General features: G+C 40.5%; 1 long non-coding RNA gene across 1 annotated transcript in view; it reads left to right on the top strand.

The window, feature by feature from the left end:
* Nucleotides 1–11,060, top strand: part of LOC104846006 (uncharacterized) — a 40,417-nt gene extending 29,357 nt beyond the window's left edge. Inside the window, exons 2-4 of the long non-coding RNA XR_010321441.1 lie at nucleotides 354–629; nucleotides 6,453–6,686; nucleotides 9,195–11,060. This is a non-coding gene — a long non-coding RNA (uncharacterized LOC104846006). The remainder of the gene's footprint in view (nucleotides 1–353; nucleotides 630–6,452; nucleotides 6,687–9,194) is intronic.
* The last annotated feature ends 1,510 nt before the right edge of the window (nucleotides 11,061–12,570 follow it).

The following is a 12,570-nucleotide window of genomic DNA, read 5'->3' as shown; positions in this document are numbered from 1 at the left end:
ATTGCTCCTTGTTTGCACAAACAGTAAATCTCCACTTTCCATTTCCCTTGCAGCTGGTGGTATGGCATCAGTCTTACTTCTATCAGCTAATAGATCAACCGATTTCTCCCTCCTCACTCTTGAGATTCTTTTTGTAGGGCAGTTGTATTTCAACCACTAAAACTCATTTTTATTTGCCTTTTTATTTTGCTGCTCAGTAGGTCATGGAGTGCAAATTCTAGCCCAGGACAAAGAGGGAAAGGCAGTTTGCATAGCGCCATAGTGTCTGGACAGGTTTTTACCTTTGCCTCCCGGCAAGCACCAATAAGCAAAGAGTTTTCTTTGGTGAAAGACTTTCATATTATTCTCCCTAGGATTTCCTTTAGAAATGAAGTTGAAAAGAAATCTCGGGAAGAATGTGCCCTTTCCTCCTGAAGCTGCGTTCTTAGTGAAGTGCTTACCCTGGTGCCTCGAAGTCCAAAGTTCAAGTGTTCCCACCTTGGGGAAGGAATGGACTTGTCTGCTAGCTGGAAATCAAGATGCAGCGCTCAGTCTTGTTCTTAGACTCAAATTGGAGAAAGGTGTGTGACTGGACTGCATCACCCTCATCAAGACTAGAAGACCCAGTTTCAGAAGAGGCAGACTTTGAGGTAACTTTAAAAACAAACAAAAAAACATTGCTTAACAAGGTTAACTTTGTTAACCTTTTGGTTAACAGCTGATTGCTTACCCACTGCACTACCAGGGCTCCTGAGTTAGCTGACCCCTAAAATGAGAGGTGTTTGGGCTGAACTCAAAGTAATGGGTTAATCGGTTCAGTCTCTTGAGAGCACAAGAGAAGAGGGCAAAACTGTGGCCGTTCTCAAAAAGAATGCTTTTGTGCAAGCTGCCCCTAGCCTTGAAAGACAAGTGGGACTATTTTCATAAAATGCTTGTGGGCAGGCTGGCTCCAGCATTAAGTCAAGTATGACTTGTATTACTGTTTCTCTGAACTCTTATGTATAAAAAGCCCTCTTTAGCTTCGGTACTTCGGAGCACTTCGTGCTTTGGCTTTGTGCTCCCAGTTCGAGTTGCACTATTCCTCAATAAAACTAATTTCTTGTCTACTCCTAACAGACTAAGAATTTTATTCTTGAAACTCCTTAAGGTAACTTTAGATCAGGAAATTTCATTAGATCCGTCCCCCCTTTTCTTCCCTCCATGTTCTATTTCCCTGTTCCCCCATCCATTCAGAGGAGAGGATTCATTGCCTTTCTGTAGCCTCAGGACCCTTTGGGTCCCTCCTGGACAGGACAAAGGGGGCAGTTGCCCTTTTCTAGAGGCTGGGAGGGCAGCCAGCTCCTGGGCAACCGCATGCTCACCCGTGAGCCCCTGCGCATAGCACACCTGCAGTCTGATGGGTTCAGAAACTGGAGGAAAAAAAGTGCCTCCTGAAGCTTCTCTGTAGGTTGAACTGGAAGGGTGTGCTGTTCCTGACCTGGAGGGACTAGCTGCACTGAGAGGTTTCAGACACATCTCTGGGCCTGGAGGACAATCCAGGAAGAGGCTAATTTTGAGGGCATAACCAAAGGAAAGGGACACAAGACAGCCCAACTCAACGATCCCTAGATTTAGGGTCTAGGACTCTAAGGTCTGAGAGTGTGAGGATGGTGAGTTAAATTGATCTCCTGGCCTTTATCAAGAGAGTTGTTTGCTCAAATTCGGAGAGGCAAAAGAGAAGGATTGTGTAAACCAATGTCCATACTTCACTGACAAAAAGACATGAATTACTCACTAACTAGATGTGAAATTGGAGGAGAAGTTTGCTGTCAGGAAGAAGTTTTTGCTCAGCATTTGAAGGATGGAGTTGCCATCAACTGATATGGAAAAACTATAGGTGCAGAAGATTTTATGGGAGCATCATAGTTCAGTTCGAAGCCTTACTTGAAAAAGATTTCCATCCAGGTATCTCCGCTTCTGCATATGAGTCTTTTTTTTTTCTTTCTTTAGATCAAGGGAGAGGGGTCAGTGCTAGGTCCGGTCTTGCCCTAGGCATCTCCCGTCCTACATTCTCCCATAACCTCGGCCTCTGCTATGGATCGGGCCACCATCTCTCCACGTGCTACCGCTGCCCCTGCCACCTAGCAAAGGCGTATCTCTAGAGAGGTCAGTCCTGAGCTGTAGCCCAGACGAACCACTTGCTCCACGACTTGTGGACATGGCAGGCCTTGCTGATGTCCCACTTGTCTGACCGCGCTTGATGCATTGCAAGCTGGCTCGGCCTTTGGAGAAAGCAGGGAGGCAACAGCTTTCAGGATGATACCTAGATGGGAAGGCTGCACCCAGGAGGGTAAGAGGGCGGGAGCTTTCCAGAATTGCATGCCAAGGAACCTACGGCCTGAGGGTAGAAGAAAGGGACCCACAGCGCAGTTCTCTAGTAGTGTAGTGGATAGTATTCAGCGCTTTCAGCGATGTAACTTGGGTTCAATTTCCAGTTAGGGAGGTATTTTGTCAAGGGTAAGACAGAGCTCGAGGCATCGCCAAGGCTTGGAGAGATGAGCAGTTGCTCAGAGGCTTGGAGTCCTGAACTGCTGCATCCTGCTCTGGCCACTGGGAACCACCACCACTCCTGATATCAAAAAACCTAGCCTTTCACTTTCAGAATTTCGAGTGTCCCACTACCGCTGCCCTCGAATTCCATAAATAACTGGGACGATTTGTCAAAAATAAGCACTAAGAACTCCATTATCAGACTGCTATGCAGGTTTTTCCCCCACATGTCTGTCAGTTTGTCCTACTATGGGGCCTTAGGTGTTGCTGTGATGCTGGAAGCTACGGCACCGGTATTCAGACACCAGCAGGGTCACCCGTAGAGGACAGGTTTCAGCTGAATTCCAGACTAAGACAGACTAGGAAGAAGGACCCAGCACTCTACTTCTGAAAAGAATTAGCCAGTGAAAACCTTATGAATAGCAGTGGAACATTGTCTGATATAGTGCTGAAAGATGAGCCCCTCAGGTTTGAAGGCACTCAAAAGACCACTGGGGAAAAGCTGCCCCCTCAAAGTGGAGTTGACCTTAATAATGTGGATGGAGTCAAGCTTTCAGGGCCTTCATTTGCTGATGTGCATGGTTCAAAATGAGAAGAAACAGCTGCAAACATCCATTAATAATCAGAATATGGAATCTATGAAGTACGAATCTAAGAAAATTGGAAATCTTCAAAAATGAAATGGAATGCATAAACATCGACATTCTACCCGTCAGTGAGCTGAAATGAACTGGTATTGGCCATTTTCAATCAGACAATCATATGGTCTACATTGCCAGGAATGACAACTTGAAGAGGAATGGTGTTGCATTCATAGTCAAAAACACATTTCAAGATCTATTCTGAAGTACAACGCTGGTGGTCACAGGATAATACCCATAGCCTACAAGGAAGACCAGTTAATACGACTATTATTTAAATTTAAGCACCAACCCCTAAGGCCACAGATGAAGAAACCAAAGATTTTTACAAGCTCCTGCAGTCTGAAGTTGATTGAACATGTAATCAGGATGCATTGATAATTACTGGTGATTGGAATTTGAAAGCTGGAAACAAAGTTAAGAAGGATCATTAGTTGGAAAATATGACCTTGGTGATAGAAAAGATGCTGGAGATCACATGATAGACTTTTGCAAGACCAATGACTTCTTCATTGCAAAGACCTTTTTTCACCAACACAAATGGTGACTATACACATGGCCCTCATGAGATAGAATACACAGGAATTGAACTGATTACATCTGTGGGAAGAGACGGTGGAAAAGCTCAATATCATCAGTCAGTACTAGGCCAGGGGCCGACTGTGGAACAGACCGTCAAGGGCTCATACGCAAGTTCAAGTAGAAGCTGAAGAAAATTAGAACAAGTCCACGAGAGCCAATGTACCACCTTGAATATATCCCACATGAATTTAGAAACCATCTCAAGAACAGACTTGAGGCGTTGAACGGTAATGACCGAAGACCACACAAGTTGTGGAATGACATCAAGGACATCATACATGAAGAAAGCAAGTGGTCATTAAAAAATCAGGAAAGAAAGGAAAGACCAAAATGAATGTCAGAAGAGACTTTGACACTTGCTCTTGAATGTCAAGTAGCCAAAGCAAAAGGAAGAAATAATGAAGTAAAAGAACTGAACAGAAGATTTCAAAGGGCGGCTTGAGAAGACAAAGTAAAATATTGTAATATGACATGTGTAAAGAGCTGGAGATAGAAACCCAAAAGAGGAAAACAGCTTGGCATTTCTCAACCTGAAAGAACTGAAGAAAAAATTCAAGCCTCGAGTTGCAATAGTGAAGGATTCTATGGGGAAAATGTTAAACGATGCAGGAAGCATCAAAGAAGATGGAAGGAATAAACAGAGTCATTATACCAAAAAGAATTGGTTGATGTTCAACCATTTCAAGAGGGAGCACATAATCAGGAACTGATGCACCGAAGGCACTGGCAAAAAACAAGGCTCCAGCAACTGATGGAATATCAGTTGAAATGTTTCAACAAACAGATGCAGCTCTGGAAGTGCTCACTCGGCCATGCCAAGAAATTTGGAAGACAGCTACCTGGCCAACCAACTGGAAGAGATCCATATTTATGCCTATTCCCAAGAAAGGTGATCCAGCTGAATGCGGAAATTACCAAACAATATCATTAATACCACAATCAAGTAAAATTTTGCTAAACAGTATTCAAAAGCAGTTGCAGCAGCATATGAACAGGGAACTGCCAGAAATTCAGGTTCAATTCAGAAGAGGACGTGGAACCAGGGATATCATTGCTGATGTCAGATGGATCCTGGCTGAAAGCAGAGAATACCAGGAAGATGTTTATCTGTGTTTTATTGACTATGCAAAGGCATTCGACCGTGTGGATCATAACAAATTATGGATAACATTGCGAAGAATGGGAATTCCAGAACACTTAATTGTGCTCATGAGGAGCCTGTACATAGATCAAGAGGCAGTTGCTTGAACAGAACAAGGGGATACTGCATGGTTTAAAGCCAGGAAAGATGTGTGTCCAGGTTGTATCCTTTCATCATACCTATTCAATCTGTATGCTGAGCAAATAATTCGAGAAGCTGGATTGTATGAAGAAAAATGGGTCCCAGGATTGGAGGAAGACTAATTAACAACCTGCGTTATGCACTTGACACAACTTTGTTTGCTTAAAGTGAAGAGTACTTGAAGTACTTACTGATGAAAATCAAAGACCACAGCCTTCAGTGTGGGTTACACCTCAACATAAAGGAAAAAAAAAAAAAACTCTCACAACCGGACTAATAAGCAACAGCATGATAAATGGAAAAAAGATTGAAGTTGTCAAGGATTTTATTTTACATGGCTCCCCAGTCAACACCCATGGAAGCAGCAGTCAAGAAATCAAAAATGATGCATGGTGTTGGGCAAGTCTGCTGCAAAGGACATCTTTAAAGTGTTGAAAAGCAAAGATGGCTCCTTGAAGACTAAGGTGCGCCTGACCAAGCCATGGTATTTTCAATCACATCATATGCGTGTGAAAGCTGGACAATGAATAAGGAAGACCAAAGAAGGATTGATGCCTTTGAATTGTGGTGTTGGCAAAGAATATTGACTATACCATGGACTGCCAAAGGAATGAATAAATCTGTCTTGGAAGAGGAACTACCAGAATGCTCTTTAGAAGCAAGGATGGTGAGACTGTGTGTTACGTAATTTGGACATGTTAACAGGAGGGATCAGTCCCTGGAGAAGGACATCATGCTTGGAAAAGTACAGGGTGAGCGAAAAAGAGGAAGACCCTCAAGGAGATGGATTGACACAGTAGTTGCAACAATGGGCTCCAGCATAATAACAATTATGAGCAGGGTGCAGGACCAGGCAGTGTTTTGTTCTGTAGTACATAGGGTCTCTATGAGTCAGAACCAACTCGAAGGTACCTGACAACAACAACATGCAGGTTATATAGTCAATTTGCAAATTGGGCAGCACAAATCAGAATAAATCAGTTCTCTGATTAATCAAGATTTCCAAAGTGCTTATGTGCAATTTTATCGGGAACTCTGAACAAAAAATTTTTGATTGGTTGACGATTATGTTAGAACACATAGATCTTATGCGAGCAGTATGTGCTCAAACACTATCAAAGCTTAATTAGAAACCTTGCCAAGACAATGACAAGATTAGTGAAGAAACAAGACATTTTCATTAATCTATTGTTTTCAGAAATACTAAGTTTCAACTGTTTCATTGATCCTGCTCACATAAGATACAATTATGCGAAAAAGATAAGCTACTTCTAAAGGTTAGTTAATAGTTTAAAGCATAGCTATAAGCATTAAAGTTTTTTTGTTTGTTTTTTATAGTATGTAGGTTTTGAACAACGTTTAACAAAATGACTTCATAGTGTTGTATGTAAGAGAACTCTTTGTCTTCCTAAAGCAAAACTTGTAATTTTATTTTACAGATTCATGGAACTCAGAAAAACACTGTACTTATTATTAGTTTTATTATAGCAAAAAGGATTCATAAGGCGAGGTCTGTAAGTAAATATAGTATTCATTTTTCATTTTCCTTTCTTTTACCTTTCCTCCTCTCTCCCCCTTTCCACACTGGCCAAGATCTCCATCATAAATGTGAAGTGGTCAGAGTAAGCATAGCTGTCTGATTCCTGCTGATTCCTGACTGATGGGGGGGAAAGGTCAGTATTTTATCAACAAGTATAATGTTTGCTGTAGGTTTTTTTTTTTGGGGGGGGAGCTATCTTTTATGAGATTATACTTTTGTCTTCTATTCCTATTTTGCTAAGAGTTTTTTTTTTTTTTAAGTCACCAAGTTGGTGGTAATTTTTACAGTAGCCAGTGTGCTGTTAGTTGCCATTGAGTCAGTTCTGACTCATAGTGACCCCACGTGGGCAGAGTAGAACTGCTCCATAGGGTTTTCAAGGCTGTGACCTTTTGAAAGCAGATTGCCAGCCAGACCTGTCTTTCGGGATGGCTCTTGGTGGCGCAGTGGCTAAGCACTTGCCTGCTAACCAAAAGATCTGCTCCGACCTGCCAGCTGCTGAGGTTCCATAAAGATTTATAGCCTTGGAAACCCTATGGGGCAGTTCTATTCTGTCCTATAGGGTCGCTATGAGTCAGAATCAACTCCATGGCAGTGGGTTTTTGCATTGGTTCGAAACGTCAACCTCTCAAGTAGCAGTCCAGCCCTTGTCCGTTTCTGGCCTGCAGGGACTTTAAGGTTGTTTTTTTGTTTGTTCGATGATGAATTTTTTTTTCAAACAGTGGAGAGTGGTGGAGGCCACACAGAGGGAAGAAGGGTGAAGGGTGGGGAAGCATTGTATTCCTGGTTACCAAGTACTCTGTCTCCTGCTGGGAGCTTGGTGAAGTTGCCTTCCTGTACTCCTGTCTTTGGTTCTTGGTGGCTGAGGGATTCAAGATGGTGAGTTCATGCTATGTTAGCTGGTTGGTAATCTCCACTCCATAGCTGTCCTCGTTCCCTGTTTTAGTTATTATTATTTTCCTTCTTTAAGTTGTTAATGAGATGAAAAGAATTACTTCATTTTCTAATGAAAACTGTTTTCCCAGAATGAAACCAACGTCAGCATGATTCCAACTCCTAGTGACACTATAGGACAGAGTATAACTTTCCCATAGAGTTTCCAAGGAGTGCCTGGTGGATTTGAACTGCCAACCTTTTGGTTAGCAGCCGTAGCTCTTAACCACTATGCCACCAGGGTTTAAATATATACAAATATATATATATATGTACATATACATATATACATACATGTATACATATACATATAAAACCCATACCAAAACCACATACATGTATATATATATACACATAACCCATTGCTGACAAGTCGATTTGATACATATAAATCTATTGCCATCAAGTAGATTCTGACTCATAGAGGCCCTATAGGACAGAGTAGAACTGCCCCACAGGATTTCAAAGGCTGTAAATCTTTATGGAAGCGGACTGCCACATCGTTCTCCTTCGGAGAATCTGGTGGGTTCAAACTGCTGGCCTTTCAGTTGGCAGCCAAACACTTAACCATTGTGCCACCAAGGCTTATATATACATACATACATATATATATATATATACACACACACATACTAATGGATGTGCACAGCTGTTTCTTGTTATTTTGAGTCATGTCACATCTGCAAATGTAGGTCCCAAAAAGCTCGATTCCATCCATGTCATTAAGGTTGACCCTATTTTGAGGAGGCAGCTCTTCCCCAGTCATATTTTGAGTGCCTTCCAACCTGAAGGCCTCACCTTCTGGCACTATATCTGACAAAGTTCCACTGCTATTCATAAGGTTTTCACCGGCCAGTTTTTTCAGAAGTAGACCACCAAGTCTTTCTGCCTAGTTTGTCTTTGTCTGGAAGCTCTGCTGAAACCTATCTGTCATGGGTGACCGTGTTGGTATTTGAAATACCGGTGATACAGCTTCCAGCATCACAGCAACACGCAAACCACCACAGTACCAACAAACTGACAGACGTGTGGGGATATATATGAACATATGTATATAAATGTTTTAAATTCAGTTTAGTAAAATATTTTAAATGATTTCTGCATCTATATTAGTCAATGAGGTAGGTTTGTATCTTCTGTTTTTCCTATGGCCTTTTTCAGGTGTTTAGTTTCAATCTAATCCATAAAGTACACTTGAGAAATAGACCAAATTTTAATTTTTTTAGAGTTAGTTTGCAATGGGAGTAATTTCTTCTAGTGAACCATTTGGTCCTTCTTTGCAAGATTCATGAATTCTGATTTATTTAATGTTTGTAGGACTTCTATTTTTAATTTTTTTCAAAATCATTAGTGGAGATAATTTTTCTAGGAATTTGTTCATTTTATCTAATTAAAAAAATTATTGCCACATATCTGTTCATGATATTCATTATCTGTTTATATCTACAAATACAGTGGTAATGACTTCTGTTTTATTCCCCGTGTTCCTTATTTGTTCCGTCTTTCTTTTTTCTATCTCCCGTTTACCCTAGTTCTGTTAATTTTAGTAGTGTTTATAAAGAACTAACTACTTAATATTTTCTTCTGTATATTTATTTCCAATTTTTATATTTAAGTTGTACTCCTATCTGCTTTTATTGTTGTTCTTTTTGTAACTTTTTAGATAGAGACTTAGCTCACCAATAATCAGCACTAATTTTCTAATATTCAGGTTTAAAGCTGTGTGTTGTCCTCTGAGGATTGGTTTAGGTACAGATGCCGCTTTGATGACTAAGGTGTGCCTGACCCAAGCCATGGCTTTTTAAATTACCTCATACGCATGGGAAAGCTGAACAGTGAAAAAGGAAGATAGAAGAAAAATTAATGCATTTGAATTGTGTTCTTGCAGAAGAATATTGAATATACCATGAACTGCCAAGAGAACAAACAAATCAGTCTTAAATACAGCCAGAATGCTCCTTGGAAGTGAGGATGGCCAGACTTTGGCTCGCTTACTTTGGACAAGTCATCACTAGAAAAGGACATCGTGGTTGGTAACGCAGAGGGTCAGTGAAAACAAGGAAAACCCTCAATGAGATGGACTGACACAATAGCCACAACAATGGACTCAAACAGCAACAACCAGGAAGATAGCACAGGATCGGGCAACGTTTCCTTCTGTTGTACATACGGTCACCACAAGTCAGAACTGACTTCACAGCAACTGACGATAACAAATGCAACATATGCAGGATTCTCCTTTTTATTCTCTTCAGAATGTTTCCTAATTTCCATTTTCATCTCTGCTTTGATACAAGGTTTAATAGAAGTGTCTCTAAAATTCCAAATATATGGGAATTCCTTCTTATTTTTTGTAAATGAATTCTAGATGTTACTTGATTCTCCTGAAATGCTATTTGTGGGTACCTCTCCGGCCCTAGGATGAAAATATCCTCCTTTGTGATAGGCCCTGGGAAGTCCTAGTTTAGAACAACTCTTTAAGGTCTTCTGCTCCTGGCTGCCAGAACCACCACATGGCCAGACATGCCTGTGCAATAGATAATCCTGCGTAGTAGGAAGGAGGTATGAAACCCCTGGGTAAATGAAATAAATCTTGAAATACATTGGCCAGGAACTGAACCCAGGTCTCTTGCATGGGAGGTGAGAATTCTACCATTGAGCCACCAATGCTTCACCTTGTTTTTGTAGCAGGAAGGTAGCAAGAAAGAAGTACTTGAACCACTGAAAAAGTTCCAAAATAGACTTCACATGGTGTTGTCTTTGGAAGACAGTGCTAACAAACGAACAGACACCAAAAGCTAAGGCTTAAAAGGAGACTTACATCAGGCAACAGTATAAAGTGATGGTATTCAAATTAAAATATCAAATTGAGCTGTTTTGTCAGCTTAAATTACACCTCCGAAAAAGGCTTTTTTCAACTGAGTGACACACCCCCATAGAAAAACATCAATAATTCATCCAGGACCCTTGTTTGTGTCCCTGAATCTTCAACTGTCAGCCACAAACTTACTTTAGAAGGTCTGAGAAGGTAACCTAACTTGTTAGGTTAAAAAAAACAAAACAAAACAAAAACCAACCCATTGCCGTCGAGTCGATTCCAACTCATAGTGACCCTCTAGGACAGAGTAGAACTGCCTAACAGAGTTTCCAAGGAGTGTCTGGTGGATTCAAAGTGTTTACCTCTTGGTTAGCAGCTGTAGCACTTAACCACTATGCCCCCAGGGTTTCCACTTGTTAGGTTAAAATTCAGAGAAAAAATAAGAATTAGAAGAAGAAAAGGGCTAGACTCAAAATAGAGACAATGAAGAAACAAATTTTGGTCCACCAAGTTAATCCTTTGTAACTGTTTTTGTGCAAGAATAATGATCACTCTTGTAATCATTATGATAATAGTGTGTGTCTGTTTTTTAAGGTATTTGAGCATTTGAATGGAAATGTCACTATTATAAAAAAAATAATTAACATTAATTTGGCAATCAATGGTTAATTGGGAGAATTCAATTTTCTGAATTAATATACATTGATGTATTAGTTATATAAGGAGTAGACTATTTTAAATAAATATTGATGGCTGAAATATTAATGTATTGATCCTTTGATAAAAGTGAAATATAGAGATACTTCTTTCCACCCCATTTCCCTGGGGAAATTAAACTGAAGAAAGGAACCTGGAGAACTCTCCAACATGTTGAAACTAGAGGTCATTATGACTTTTTGAAAAACAGGAGCTGCAGACATGTAATCATGCTTTTCTTTCTGAGAACCCAAGCTAGGTCAAAGCCAAGTCATAAACTTGAGCTCAACAAGGAAATCAACTGCCAGGTTGACCTTGCAGAGCTTTAGCTCTATCTGCCTTTTGCCAATACACAAGACACAGACCAGCTCTGCCAACACTCCTTTACCACCTACATCAACCAGATATACATTTCTTCTCACATCTCCTTTTCTTAATTACAACTTGCAGTTCCAACTCACAACTCCCAATTTACAAGTCAATGCCTCACATGCATCTCAGAGTCACAGATGCAAAAACTCAATGCTCCAGTGAGCTCCCTGTCAGCATCACACACCACTCTCTGCCTGAAACCTAAGACCTAAGCACAACGTCTCCCAAAGAGGAGTGCACTGTCCTGAGAGTTTCAATCTATTGATAAAATAATACTTTAAACCCGTTCCTACCCCTGCCTAGTACACTGACTCTTACTACCCCTAATCTTTTACCTAAACTGGATCTTGCTATCTTCTTTGGATAAACTTTTATTCTCTTTTGGGTAAATACTTTTGCAACAATTTATTTCCACTTGAATTAATAAATATTTCTTAAATTTATTGGCACTCCATAAGCTAAATTTCACTTTATTACTGCACTCTTCCATACATCAATTCTTACCTTCTTTAATAAAACCAGGTAAAAAGCTGGCTTCCTACAGCCAGTCTAGCCTACTCATTTCGTTTCCATTCTTTATCCTGAGTGACCCTTCCACAGCCTAAATCTGGACATACTTGCATCCTAAATCCACTTAGTGTTCTCATATTTCTTTAATTTAATAAAATGTCTTAATACCTTCTGATCTGTACCCTGCTTCCCTTCATGCTCATCATATGAATATCTCCTGCCAATTCTCAAATCCAGCAACAGTGAAGTATTTGACATGTCAGGAACTCTCTCACTTCCAGACACTTGCTTCCTTCTACAGGGAATTGTCTCTCCCCATCCCCTCTACCTTCTTTTGATTCATTCTCATCCTTAGGTGTCAGCTCAGAAATCATTTCCTTTGGAAAGATAGAGTTAAATTCCTGCTGATGAGTCCATTTATACTGTGGCATCAATCATGCTCTGAGGTAATCACGCTTTACTTGTCTTCATCTTCCAAAATATTGATGATTCCCAGGAAGCCAAAGGTGTATATGTACACAATATATTCTCAGGAGCTAGCAAAGTCTCTAGCATAGTTCAATCTATATTTGTTAATTACTATGGATTGAATTCTGTTGCCCCAAAATGTGAGTGAAGCTGGTTAGGCCATGATTCCCAGTATTATGTGGTTGTCCTCCATTTTGTGATCTGATGTAATTATCCCACTTGT

The sequence above is a fragment of the Loxodonta africana genome, chromosome 3, assembly GCF_030014295.1.
Source record: "Loxodonta africana isolate mLoxAfr1 chromosome 3, mLoxAfr1.hap2, whole genome shotgun sequence".
NCBI classification, from domain to species: domain Eukaryota; kingdom Metazoa; phylum Chordata; class Mammalia; order Proboscidea; family Elephantidae; genus Loxodonta; species Loxodonta africana.
Note: the sequence above shows the minus strand (reverse complement) of the source record. Positions and strands in the feature narration are given on the sequence as shown.